This window comes from Solea senegalensis, unplaced genomic scaffold, assembly GCF_019176455.1.
Source record: "Solea senegalensis isolate Sse05_10M unplaced genomic scaffold, IFAPA_SoseM_1 scf7180000016307, whole genome shotgun sequence".
NCBI lineage: Eukaryota > Metazoa > Chordata > Actinopteri > Pleuronectiformes > Soleidae > Solea > Solea senegalensis.
In genome coordinates, this window is record NW_025321712.1 from 1 (window position 1) to 12764 (window position 12764).

At 40.4% G+C, this 12764-nt stretch overlaps 3 long non-coding RNA genes across 3 annotated transcripts; all 3 read right to left on the bottom strand.

The window, feature by feature from the left end:
* Positions 1–1504: 1504 nt before the first annotated feature.
* Positions 1505–1943, bottom strand: LOC122763003. The gene is made up of 2 exons (XR_006358833.1): positions 1764–1943; positions 1505–1550 (listed from the first exon to the last, which is right to left on the bottom strand). It is a non-coding gene; the product is annotated as an uncharacterized LOC122763003 (long non-coding RNA).
* A 6224-nt stretch (positions 1944–8167) lies between these two features.
* On the bottom strand, positions 8168–8599 carry LOC122763000. The gene is made up of 2 exons (XR_006358831.1): positions 8427–8599; positions 8168–8213 (listed from the first exon to the last, which is right to left on the bottom strand). It is a non-coding gene; the product is annotated as an uncharacterized LOC122763000 (long non-coding RNA).
* A 1360-nt stretch (positions 8600–9959) lies between these two features.
* On the bottom strand, positions 9960–10391 carry LOC122763001. The gene is made up of 2 exons (XR_006358832.1): positions 10219–10391; positions 9960–10005 (listed from the first exon to the last, which is right to left on the bottom strand). It is a non-coding gene; the product is annotated as an uncharacterized LOC122763001 (long non-coding RNA).
* Positions 10392–12764: the final 2373 nt, after the last annotated feature.

The following is a 12764-nucleotide window of genomic DNA, read 5'->3' on the forward strand; positions in this document are numbered from 1 at the left end:
ACATCATTGTCTAATTTTGGACAACATACTATACAATGACATTTTTGTCTCAATTTGGAAGACATACTATACTATGACATTTTATGTCATTTTGAACGACATACTATACTACGACATTATTGTCTCATTTTGGACAACATACTATACAATGACCTTTTTTTGTCATTTTGGACAACATACTATACTATGACATTTTTGTGTCATTTTGGACGACATGCTATACTATGACATGTTTGTCTAATTTTGTACGACATACTATACTGTGACATTTTTGTCTAATTTTGGACAACATACTATACTATGACATTTTTGTGTCATTTTGGACTACATACTATATTATGACATTTTTGTGTCATTTTGGACAACATACTATACTTTGACATTTTTGTCTAATTTTGGACAACATACTATACTGTGTCAATTTTGTGTCATTTTGTACAACATACTATACTATGACATTTTCGTCTAATTTTGGACAACATACTATACTATGACATTTTTGTGTCATTTTGGATGACATACTATACTATGACAATTTGAGATATTTGCACGACTTACTATACTATGACATTTTTTGGTCATTTTGGACGACAAACTAGACTATGACATTTTTGTGTCATTTTGGATGACATACTATACTATGACATTTTGAGATATTTGCACGACATACTATACTATGACTTTTTTGTCCAATTTTGGAGAACAAACTATACTATGACGTTTTTGTCCAATTTTGGACAACATACTATACTATGACATTTTTGTGTCATTTTGGACGACAAACTAGACTATGACATTTTTGTGTCAATTTGGATGACATACTATACTATGACATTTTGTGTGTCTATAACATTTTTGTGTCATTTTGGAAGACATACTATACTATGACATTTTGTGACAATTTGGACGACATACTATACCATGACATGTTTCTCTCATTTTGGACAACATACTATACAATGACATTTTTGTGTCATTTTGGACAACATATTATACTATGACATTTTTGTGGGATTTTGGACAACATTCTATACTAAGGCATTATTGTCTAATTTTGGACAACATACTATACAATGACATTTTTGTCTCATTTTGGCTGACATACTATACTATGACATTTTTGTCTCATTTTGGAAGACATACTATACTATGACATTTTTGTCTCAATTTGGAAGACATACTATACAATGACCTTTTTTTGTCATTTTGGACAACATACTATACTATGACATTTTTGTGGGATTTTGGACAACATACTATACTATGACATTATTGTGTCATTTTGGACGACATACTATACTATGACATTTTTGTCTCATTTTGGATGACATACTATACCATGACATTTTTGTGGGATTTTGGACGACATACTATACTATGACATTTTTGTGTAATTTTGGAAGACATACTATATGTACTGTCCCCTGCCTCTAACGCCTTGTTAGAGTCGACAGTCAGATACAGTCAATAAACTCCTCTCCAAAACGACGACGTGACAAGAGAGTTGAAACTTGTACTCCTTTATTGAGGTCATATGGAGTCGGGTAAAACTGAAAGTAAAATACAATGTCCTCAAGAGCACTTGACAACAGCAACATTGAACACACTGTATCACATTACAGGATATTAGCTGTGAGCATAGCCTTATGCTAAACATACTTTATAGAGTATAATTCGATAACATAAATAACATAACATGAATGTCTAATGTTCAGCAACACTGTCTGACAACAATAACAACACTTGCCAAGCAATATACGCACCGACAATGCCGTTAAAGACCCACTTTATCGTGAGCAGAACAAAATGCAGCAGCTCTGACCATGCCTTGATTCAGCTGAGGGCTCTCACTGATGACATCATCAAAGAATGACACATCTTCAGGCAGCTCTCACAGTCGCCAGTAGGTGGCAGCAGTGGACTTCTTTCCAACAAGTTTTCCCACATTTAACCATTCAACTGTCTTAAAAAACACAGTAATAACAGAACACTCCCCGTCTGAAACCTGGAGGTTTTACTACGTGACACGACAGCCAAAAACACACAATTTTCAGTTATCAGGACGAATCAACAAAACCATCTGGTTGACAGGTCTAATGTAAAAGTTCGGTCCATTCTTTTTGATGACTTTCACTTGTACTTTCCGCACCCTTCCATCCTTGCTGGGGTACACATCTGTGATAATGCCAAGGGGCCAGTCGTTCCTCTTACATTGATCATCTCTGAGAAGCACCACACTTCCTTTCTCCAGACTTGGCTGGTCGGATATCCATTTTCTGCGAATCTGCAGTGTTGAGAGATACTGCTGGCGCCATCTTTGCCAGAATGTGTTGGACAAACTTTGGACTCTGCGCCATTGCTGCTTGAGTAAGTCTCTGTCCCCAAAGTCTCCAATAGGAGCAGGGCAAGGGCCTGTTTTCTGGTTCAGCAGTGAAGCAGGTGTGAGAACAAAGGGATCCGTAGGATCTGTAGAGACAGGTACCAGAGGGCGGTTGTTCACGATAGCAGTAACCTCTGCTAGAAAGGTCGTCAACACTTCATGCGTCAGCTTGGAAGACACCATTTGAAGTAGCATAGAATCCAGAATGCGCCGTGTGATGCCAATCATTCTCTCCCATACTCCCCCCATGTGAGATGAGTGTGGGGTGTTGAAAGTCCAGACACATCCACGTTCGGAAAGGAACTGTTCGACTGGCCTTTCGTCCACATTTGAGGGGATTCCCAAGTCTTTGGAGGCTCCGATGAAATTAGTCCCCCTGTCAGACCGTATCTGCTTCACAGGTCCTCGGATCGCCAGAAATCTTCTGAATGCATTTATGAAGCTTGAGGAGTTGAGAGACTCGATAACTTCAATGTGAATAGCTCTGATGCATAAGCAGGTGAAAATGACTGCCCATCGTTTACTCTCAGCATGGCCTCCTCTTGTGCGTCGTGCTGACACGGACCAGGGTCCAAACACATCCATGCCAACATTTGTGAAGGGTGGTTCCATGCTGAGTCTGTCCTGGGGAAGATTTGACATCTTTTGAACCTCACACTTTCCTCTGAGTTTTCGACAAGTGACACATTCGAATATCAACTTGCTCACACATCTCTTCCCTCCAACAATCCAAAATCCAGCTGATCGGATGGCCCCCTCGGTGAAGTGACGTCCCTGATGCTGTGTTTGCTCATGAAAGTGATGTACCAAGAGAGAGGCCACGTGGTGGCGTCCAGGTAAGATGAACGGTCTCTTTTCATCGGGTCCCAAATCTGCTTCAGAAAGACGGCCTCCAACTCTCAACAATCCATCTGTGTCGATGAAAGGATCCAGAGACCAAAGTGGACTGGTCTTGGGAATGGTGGTTTCTGATGCCAGGCACTTAAACTCCATGTCATACGCTTCATGTTGCACAGTCTTGATGATGACTGATGTACTTTGTCTGAGTACTTTGACGGTTGGTGGGAGGTGACAGTGGTGCCATCCTTTGCATGAACTGCTGGCCTTGTCTTTCCTGTCTTTAAAACATTGCACAACATGAATCAGGGCTCCAACTGCTGTCATGAGGGAACACCAGCGTGAGAAGCGTGTGAAACGCTGAGACCCAAGGTGTTCGAGCGCTGTGGTTAAGAGCGTTGTCATGAAAGGACGGATTTCAGGGTCTAGTCCTGGCTCCAGCATTTCAAATGTTTCTGGAGCTGGCATCATTTCTTCTGGGTGTGACAAGAATTTTGGTCCAGTGAACCATATTGTTTCTCTCAGATGATTTGCTGCAATTGCACGCGTTGCGATGTCTGCTGGATTGTGTTCAGTATGCACATAGTGCCACTGACTTGGTGATGTGCTCCGTCGGATTCTCTGAACACGGTTACTGACATAGACGTAGAATCTTCTTTTCTCATTGTAGAGATAGCCAAGCACAATCTTGCTGTCGGTGTAGTAGTTGACTGCATCAAATGTGATGTCAATTTCGGAAATGATTACCTCTGCGAGATTCACTGCCATAACTGCTGCACATAGTTCCAACCTTGGGATGGTGTGATCTGGGCGTGGCGCGAGCTTGGCTTTGCTCGAGACCAAACCAACATGGATTTTTCCTTCCTCATCCATGGTTCTCAAATAGGCGACTGCAGCTATTCCCTTCTCTGAAGCATCTGAGAAGACGCAGAGCTCTGTGTGCTTTGCTGCAGATAACGATGCAGACGTGTAAGGCCGAGGGATGTTTAAGTTCTGTAGCTCATGCAGAGAATCTCTCCAGTTGTCCCACAACTTCTCCTTCTCCACAGGCAGGGGGGCATCCCATTCTGATGTGTCTGCGGTCAGCTCTCGAAGAAGTGATTTCCCTTGAATTGTCACAGGGGACACAAATCCAAGAGGATCATAGAGAGAGTTCACTGTTGACAGAACTCCTCTACGAGTAAATGGTTTCCTCTCACTTTGGACATGATAAGTGAAACTGTCTGAGTTTAAGTCCCAGTGTAACCCAAGGCTGCGTTGCATGGGCAGACTTTAAGAGGCAAGGTCGAGATCCTTCAAGTCAGTGGCACGGTCTTCACATGGAAAAGCATCCATCACATCCTTACTGTTTGAAGCCAGCTTGTGTAGTCGAAGGTTAGAACAAGCCAACATGTCCTGTGTCCTCTTGAGTAAGCTGATGGCCGCCTCTGGTGTTGGAAGAGATTTCAGCCCGTCATCCACGTAGAAGTCACGGACCACAAACTGCCTTGCATCCTCTCCATACTCATCCTTGCCTTCCTCTGCTGCACGCCTGAGGCAGTAAATAGCCACTGCAGGGGAGGGGCTATTACCGAAGACATGAACATTCATTCGGAACTCCACAATCTCTTTGTCGGGGTCATTGTCTTGAAACCAAAGGAACCTGAGAAAGTTCCGATCCTCAGGGCGTACCAGGAAACAATGAAACATTTGCTGAATGTCCACAGTGAAGGCAATTGGCTCTTTCCGGAACCGAAGAAGGACCCCTATCAGGGTGTTGTTGAGATCTGGACCTGTCAACAATACTTGGTTCAGTGACTCACCTTTGTGCTGTGCGCTAGAGTCAAAGACGACCCTTATCTGAGAGGGCTTTTTTGGGTGATAAACACCAAAGCAGGGTAAGTACCAATGCTCTTCATCAGGTTGCAGTGGAGGAGCCTTCTCAGCATGTCCGTTCTGAAAGATGTTTTTCATGAATGAGATGAATTGTTCCTTCATTTCAGGTTTCCTCCTGAAGGACCGTTGCAGTGACATGAGGCGTTCGAATGCCTGTGTGCCGTTATCAGAGAGACGTGACCGCTGAGCTCTGAAGGGGAGAGGTGCTACCCAGCTGTTCCCTTCATCCATGTAAACTCCTTTGTCCATGACATTCATGAACAGCATGTCCTCGATTGAAGGGGCCTCTGTTTCATCTTCTTTTGTTGTCTGAAACACATCTCTGTCCATGATGTCAAGTGCCCCGCTGAAAAGAGTGTGCGAAAGGGGACGTGGGGTGGACTCCTCTTTTCCATATCTCTCTTTCACGATGAAACCATTGGGGCATGGCTGGAAGATAGAGGGCCTTCCATTTCTCAGTATGTTTGTGTAGTAAGAGCTAACCAAAGTTGGTTTGTGAGCATCTCCCATACACACATTGCCGACAATCACCCATCCCAGATCCAACTTTTGGGCGTAGGGTGAATCGTGTGGGCCGTTGACCTGTCTTCGGCCCTTGTGAGCTCTGATGATGTCTCTTCCTAATAAGAGCATAATTGACGCTTGTGGATCGAGCGAAGGAATATGCTTTGCAATGTGTCTCAGGTGGGCGTGGTTTAATGCAACATCGGGCGTTGGTATTTCTGAGCGGTTATCTGGTATCTCGTTGCATTCAATCAGTGTTGGTAAAGAGAGTGCAACAGTGCCGTCCATGGACTCCACAATGAATCCGCACGCTTGTCTGCCTTCTGTTTCCACTGTCCCTGCGCATGTCTTCAGAGAGTATGGAGTGGGACAGCTTGAAATGTGAAATAGATCAAAGAATTCTGAACGTGCAAGTGATCTGTTGCTTTGATCATCCAATATAGTGTACATTTTGACTGCAGCCTCGGGATGACCAGCTGGATACACCTTAACGAGGGATATTTTAGAGCAGGAGCGTCCTGAAGTGTCCTTTCCACAGACCTCGGTGCACGTGGTTGAAACTGCAGGCTCCCTTTGATCACTGTCTCTCTCCCCGCCGTTCTCTGAACCAGGGGTTTGTGGTTGGTGCAACCATGGTGCAGGGCCGGGATGCAGTAGAGAAACATGTGTCATGCTTCCACACTCTGTGCAGTTAATTTCCTCTGTACAGTTCTTTGCGAGGTGTACAGCCTTGCAGCACTTATAGCAAATCCCTTGTTGCTTTAACAATCCTTTTCTTTCTTCAATTGGTTTCTCTCTAAGCCCACGACATTTTGGTAGAGGGTGGGGCTTATTGTGCAGTGGGCATTGTTTGGCTGGATCCTCTGTTATAGTTGACTTGTATGATCCAGAGCTTTTAGCAAACATAGGTGACGCACTGTAGGGGCTCGGTGATGATTCAGCCGAAACTCTTGTCTTAAGGACAGCAACAGCTCTTTGGCCATCAGGTCTATTCATTTGTCTTTGATAAGAAGGAGTTTCATTACTCAGGGCTGTGAGTGTGAAGCCAGGGTCATTTCACATTTTGGCTTGTTGACACACAAAGTCCACAAAGAAGCTGAATGGTGGATAAGGGACCTTGTAGTCTTCTTTGTACTTGAACCCTAATGTTAACCATCTCTCCTTCAGGTAGAATGGCAGTTTCTGTATCACAGGATTAGCACCGCGAGGTGTGTCGAGGTAACTTAGGCCGACTAAGTCTCCATCTTCTTTAGCAGCTTGAATCTCCATCAATAGATCTCCAAGTTCTCTTAGTTTTTTTACCTCTTTACTTTGTATTTTAGGAAAACTTTCCAGTCTTCTGAACAAGGAGCTTTCAATGACCTCTGGTGCCCCGTAATACTCATTTAGCCGGTCCCACACTGCTTTAAGACCACGTTCAGGATAATTCACATGCACAGTTCTTATCCGTTTGGCGTGCTCAGATGATTCTTTTCCCAACCACTTCACAAGAAGATCGAGCTCCTCACTTGTGGAGAGGTTGAGTCCTTTAATCACATTTATGAAGGATGCTCTCCAGGCTCTATAACATTCAGGGTGGTCGTTAAACTGTGTGAGCCCTGTAGACACAAGTTCGCGACGAGCAATGAATCTAACGAGGTCAGAAACACCTTGATTTTCGTCAATCTGGGATTGCCGTGTCTCATTTTGGTTGTGGATGGCACTGTGTGGCGTGTGACAAAACATCCTATTTGGGGCAAGACCACTATAATCAAATATTGGCTGCTGCTTAGTGTAACGAGGACCTGGTTCCATTTTGGGGATTGAGTCTCTGTTAAACTTTGCCTGTGAAATGAGAGGTTCTTTAATATCCATTCGACTGACTGAGTTTTGTGTTGGAATGTTATCCTGTTGAGGAGGTAAGTTGTTTCCTGCAGTGAATATTCCGGGCTGAGACGCGACAGGAGGTGATGTATTTGTACACTGAGTCATTACATATTCCCTTGTGCGTGTTGTTGGGTCATCATCACCTGGAACATTCAATTGGCTCTGAGTATCACGTTCGCCATCTTGCATTATTGCTGCCTCCAAAATCTCTGCTTTTGCTGTTGCAGCTGCTGCCTTTTTTTCAATACGCAGCTTATCCAATGACGTTTCCAAGCGTATTTTCTGTAATTGTGCTGTAGCTTCTACTTCGGCTCTTTGTAGTTTCAATTGGCTTTCTTTTTCTGCAAAGGCTGCTTCAGCTTTGGCTGCTTCGGCTTCTGCTCGTGCTTGTGCAGCAGCTACTCTGCTGGCTGATGAGCATTTAGAATGCCGAGATGAGTATGAAGCATTTGAACGTGTCCTCAGTGAGCTCTCTGATGATGATTTCCCTGACATTGTGTCGTTAGGTGAAATACTTCCTTACTTGTTCAACTGTGATGGGCTTGCTTCTGTAGAATAGCTGTCCTGCAGCTCTGTTCAGTCTTCCAGACGTTGTAGGTCCACCGAAGGGCTGTCGTTTTACTGTACTGTCCCCTGCCTCTAACGCCTTGTTAGAGTCGACAGTCAGAATAAACTCCTCTCCAAAACGACGACGTGACAAGAGAGTTGAAACTTGTACTCCTTTATTGAGGTCATATGGAGTCGGGTAAAACTGAAAGTAAAATACAATGTCCTCATGAGCACTTGACAACAGCAACATTGAACACACTGTATCACATTACAGGATATTAGCTGTGAGCATAGCCTTATGCTAAACATACTTTACAGAGTATAATTCGATAACATAAATAACATAACATGAATGTCTAATGTTCAGCAACACTGTCTGACAACAATAACAACACTTGCCAAGCAATATACGCACCGACAATGCCGTTAAAGACCCACTTTATCGTGAGCAGAACAAAATGCAGCAGCTCTGACCATGCCTTGATTCAGCTGAGGGCTCTCACTGATGACATCATCAAAGAATGACACATCTTCAGGCAGCTCTCACAGTCGCCAGTAGGTGGCAGCAGTGGACTTCTTTCCAACAAGTTTTCCCACATTTAACCATTCAACTGTCTTAAAAAACACAGTAATAACAGAACACTATACTATGACATTTTTGTCTCATTTTGGAAGACAGACTTTCCTATGGAATTTTTTGTCTCATTTTGGACGACATACTACACCATGACTTTTTTGTCGTATTTTGGACAACATACTATACTATGACATTTTTGTGTCATTTCGGATGACATACTATGCTGTGACATTTTTGTCTCATTTTGGACGACATACTATAGTATGACAATTTTGAGTTTTTTGCAGGACATACTATACCATGACATTTTTGTGTAATTTTGGACAACATACTATACTATGACATTTTTGTGTCATTTTGGATGACATACTATACTATGACAATTTGAGATATTTGCACGACATACTATACTATGACATTTTTGTCTAATTTTGGACAACATACTATACTATGACATTTTTGTGTCATTTTAGATGACATACTATACTATGACAATTTGAGATATTTGCACGACATACTATACTATGACGTTTTTGTCCAATTTTGGAGAACAAACTATACTATGACGTTTTTGTCCAATTTTGGACAACATACTATACTATGACATTTTTGTGTCATTTTGGACGACAAACTAGACTATGACATTTTTGTGTCAATTTGGATGACATACTATACTATGACATTTTTGTGTCAATTTGGATGACATACTATACTATGACATTTTTGTATATTTTTGGACAACATACTATACTATGACATTTTGTGACAATTTGGACGACATACTATACCATGACATGTTTCTCTCATTTTGGACAACATACTATACAATGACATTTTTGTGTCATTTTGGACAACATATTATACTATGACATTTTTGTGGGATTTTGGACAACATGCTATACTAAGGCATTATTGTCTAATTTTGGACAACATACTATACAATGACATTTTTGTCTCATTTTGGATGACATACTATACTATGACATTTTTGTCTCATTTGGACGACATACTATACTATGACATTTTTGTCTCATTTTGGACAACATACTATACAATGACCTTTTTTTGTCATTTTGGACAACATACTATACTATGACATTTTTGTGGGATTTTGGACAACATACTATACTATGACATTATTGTGTCATTTTGGACGACATACTATACTATGACATTTTTGTCTCATTTTGGATGACATACTATACCATGACATTTTTGTGGGATTTTGGACGACATACTATACTATGACATTTTTGTGTAATTTTGGAAGACATACTATATGTACTGTCCCCTGCCTCTAACGCCTTGTTAGAGTCGACAGTCAGATACAGTCAATAAACTCCTCTCCAAAACGACGACGTGACAAGAGAGTTGAAACTTGTACTCCTTTATTGAGGTCATATGGAGTCGGGTAAAACTGAAAGTAAAATACAATGTCCTCAAGAGCACTTGACAACAGCAACATTGAACACACTGTATCACATTACAGGATATTAGCTGTGAGCATAGCCTTATGCTAAACATACTTTATAGAGTATAATTCGATAACATAAATAACATAACATGAATGTCTAATGTTCAGCAACACTGTCTGACAACAATAACAACACTTGCCAAGCAATATACGCACCGACAATGCCGTTAAAGACCCACTTTATCGTGAGCAGAACAAAATGCAGCAGCTCTGACCATGCCTTGATTCAGCTGAGGGCTCTCACTGATGACATCATCAAAGAATGACACATCTTCAGGCAGCTCTCACAGTCGCCAGTAGGTGGCAGCAGTGGACTTCTTTCCAACAAGTTTTCCCACATTTAACCATTCAACTGTCTTAAAAAACACAGTAATAACAGAACACTATACTATGACATTTTTGTCTCATTTTGGAAGACAGACTTTCCTATGGAATTTTTTGTCTCATTTTGGACGACATACTACACCATGACTTTTTTGTCGTATTTTGGACAACATACTATACTATGACATTTTTGTGTCATTTCGGATGACATACTATGCTGTGACATTTTTGTCTCATTTTGGACGACATACTATAGTATGACAATTTTGAGTTTTTTGCAGGACATACTATACCATGACATTTTTGTGTAATTTTGGATGACATACTAATATGACATTTTTTAGTTATTTTGGACGACATACTATATGATGACATTTTTGTGTCATTTTGGATGACATACTAAAATGAAATTTTTTTGTTATTTTGGACGACATACTATACTGTGACATTTTTTTCTAATTTTATATGGCATACTATACTGTGACATTTTTGTGTCATTTTGGACGACATACTATACTATGACATTTTCGTCTAATTTTGGACAACATACTATACGATAACATTTTTGTGTCATTTTGGATGACATACTAACATGACATTTTTTTGTTTTTTTGGACGACATACTATACTGTGACATTTTTGTTCATTTTGGACGACATACTAACATGACATTTTTTGTTATTTTTGACGACATACTATACTGTGACATTTTTTTCTAATTTTACACTGCATACTATACTGTGACATTTTTGTGTAATTTTGGACAACATACTATACTATGACATTTTTGTGTCATTTTGGACGACATACTATATTATGACATTTTTGTGTCATTTTGGACAACATACTATACTTTGACATTTTTTTCTAATTTTGGACAACATACTATACTGTGTCATTTTTGTGTCATTTTGGACGATATACTATACTATGACATTTTTGTCTCATTTTGGACAACAAACTATACAATGATATTTTTGTCTCAATTTGGAAGACATACTATACTATGACATTTTTGTGGGATCTTGGAAGACATACTATACTATGACATTTTTGAGTTACTTTAGACAACATACTATACTATGACATTTTCGTCTAATTTTGGACAACATACTATACTATGACATTTTTTGGTGATTTTGGACGAAATTCTATACTATGACATTTTTGTGTCATTTTGGACGACATACTATACTATGACAGGCCACACGGTGGTGTAGTGGTTTGCACTCTCGCCTTGCAGCGAGAAGACCCGGGTTCGAGGGCCTTACTGCATGGAGTTTGCATGTTCTCCCCGTGTGTGCATGGGTTCTCTCCGGGTTCTCAGGCTTCCTCCCACAGTCCAAAAACATGCAATGTGGGGATTAGGTAAATTGGACACTCTAAATTGACCGTAGGAGTGAGTGTGAGAGTAAATGGTTGTTTGTCTCTAGTTGTGTGTGGCCCTGCGATGGACTGGCGAACTGTCCAGGGTGTACCCCGCCTATCGCCCGATGTAGCTGATATTTGGAACAGCACCCCCCGCGACCCTCTGGTGGAGGATAAAGCGGCTAGATGATGACTGACTACACTATGACATTTTTGTCTAATTTTGGACAACATACTATACTATGACATTTTTGTGACATTTTGGATGACATACTATACTATGACATTTTTTTGTCATTTTGGACGACATACTATAATGTGACATTTTTTTCTAATTTTGTACGGCATACTATACTGTGACATTTTTGTCTAATTTTGGACAACATACTATACATTGACATTTTTGTGTCATTTTGGACTACATACTATATTATGACATTTTTGTGTCATTTTGGACAACATACTATACTTTGACATTTTTGTCTAATTTTGGACAACATACTATACTATGTCAATTTTGTGTCATTTTGTACACCATACTATACTATGACATTTTCCTCTAATTTTGGACAACATACTATACTATGACATTTTTGTGTCATTTTGGATGACATACTATACTATGACAATTTGAGATATTTGCACGACATACCATACTATGACATTTTTGGTCATTTTGGACGACAAACTGACTATGACATTTTTGTGTCATTTTGGATGGCATACTATACTATGACATTTTTGTCTAATTTTGGACAACAAACTATACTATGACGTTTTTGTCCAATTTTGGACAACATACTATACTATGACATTTTTGTGTCATTTTGGACGACAAACTAGACTATGACATTTTTGTGTCAATTTGGATGACATACTATGCTATGACATTTTTGTGTCAATTTGGATGACATACTATACTGTGACATTTTTGTCTCATTTTGGACAACATACTATACCATGACATTTTTGTGTCATTTTGGACGACATACTATACTATGACATTTTTG